The 2,012-nt window shown below is 39.2% G+C and overlaps 1 non-coding gene across 1 annotated transcript; it reads left to right on the forward strand.

Annotated features, from left to right (window-relative positions):
* The first annotated feature begins 1,559 nt into the window (after nucleotides 1–1,559).
* On the forward strand, nucleotides 1,560–1,665 carry LOC145603221 (small nucleolar RNA R71). Its single transcript, XR_014104751.1, has one exon. It is a non-coding gene; the product is annotated as a small nucleolar RNA R71 (small nucleolar RNA).
* Nucleotides 1,666–2,012: the final 347 nt, after the last annotated feature.

The following is a 2,012-nucleotide window of genomic DNA, read 5'->3' on the forward strand; positions in this document are numbered from 1 at the left end:
TAGCTCCTAAATCACATAAGGCATTATCAATTTGGGTCTTGTTGATAGCACAAGGGATGGAAAAATTTCCGGGATCCTTCAACTTAGGAGGCATCTTATTCATGATGATTGCACTACAATGCTCGGTAAGGCTAATGGTCTCCACCACATCACAAGTCCTTTTTCCACTCAAAATCTCCTTAAGGAACTTAGCATAATTTGGCATTTGTTCAACAACATCGGTGAAAGGAAGAGTTAAATGAAGTTGCTTAAGCATCTCTACAAATTTCCCAAATTTCTCATCCAACTTATATCTATTATATCTTTGAGGATAGGGGAGCCTTTATTTGCAAACCTCTCTCTCTTTCTCTATCACCTTCTCTACTTGTTCCTCACCAACATTTTCGCTCAAGGGGCATTCATCACCTTCAATTTCAATGGAATTCTTACTAGTTCTCTCATTAGCAACACTCTTCTTAGGCACACCTCCCTCAAGGACCTTACCACTTCTAGTAACAATGGCATCCATAGGGTTTCTAGAATCTAGGCTAGGTGGAGTCAAAGAAGAAGAGTGTGCATATTCCTTGAATATACTAGTCAATTGAGAAAGTTTTTCACTCAAATCTTTGTTATAAGCCAACATGTAATTAAACTTCTCTTCATTCAAAACCATACACATTTCCAAAGTCTTGGCTTGTTTCTCAATGACACTTTCCAAAAATTCTCTAGAAGGAAATGATTGGTCATGGGAATTATCATTTAAACTTTGAGCATTTGGAACTAAATCAATTGGGGAACCATCTTGAAAACTTGCTTGAAAATATCCCCTAGCTTGATTATTCCAATTACCCCTAGTTTCATTTTGGCTCCTTTGTTGACCATAGTTATCATAACCTTGGTTATGATCCCCATGTCTATAGCCATGACCATGACCATTACAACCATGATGGTTATAGTTACCATGAATCTCTTGGCAATCATGATTCCTATAACCTCCATTTTGGTTATAATCATCATGATTCATATGATAATTCCTATTTCCAATATTCCTTTGAACATCATTTCTAGGTTCACAAGCATGATTATTGACATAATTCATGTGTTCCATTTCACTTCCATCACATTCACTACAAGAAACATTTGGGCACATAGAAGCATTGTGATCATTCATTCCACATAATTGACATGGCCAACATTCCACAATCATGCAACAAGTTGAAAGATTGGAGTTAGAGTGAGAAGATGTACCTCTCCCCTTAATTTGGGAGGGAAGAATTAGAGCTTGGGAAGGAGGCTTCTCAAGCTTTTCCTTGAGAGACATAACTTCTTTCCCTAAATCCGCAATCAAAGTGGTCAAATCATTAATGACACTAAGTTGTTCGATCGAGTAACCCTTGCTTGTTGGTTCTCTTTCCACTTCTTGCCAATTCATATAATGACGAGCTACTTCATCAATAGCATCAACCACTTCTTCTTCTTCCGTCTTGTTCATGATTGGGCCTCCGGCTCCGGCATCCAAACTTGCTCTCCTATGAGAACTCAACCCACCATAAAAGATATGTATGATTTGATAGGTAGGAATCCCATGGTGTGGACACTCCCTTTGATAATCCTTGAATCTTTCCCATGCTTCATAAAGGCTTTCATTAGGCCTTTGCTTGAACCCTTGAATCAAAGCTCTTGCCTCCGCCGTTTTCTTTTGAGGATAGAAACGGAACAAGAAAGCTTTGGTGACATCATCCCAAGTTTTCAATGAATTGGGCTTCATCTCTTTATCTAGCCATTCCAAAGATCTTCCTATGAGGGAGAAAGGGAACAACTTAAGGCGGATGAATTCTTGAGACACCCCATTAATCTTGATTGTGTTACAATATTTTTCAAACTCCTTAAGATGGTTCAATGGGCTCTCGTTCTTCGCCCCACCATATTGTCTCCTCTCAATAAGGGTGATCATTGCCGGCTTAATTTCAAAGTCATTCTCCGGTGATATAGGTGGAGCTATGGCGCTCTCATACCTATAAGCCCCGGGCACT

Source organism: Chenopodium album, chromosome 21 (assembly GCF_948465745.1).
Source record: "Chenopodium album chromosome 21, dcCheAlbu1.1, whole genome shotgun sequence".
Classification (NCBI taxonomy): Eukaryota; Viridiplantae; Streptophyta; class Magnoliopsida; order Caryophyllales; family Amaranthaceae; genus Chenopodium; species Chenopodium album.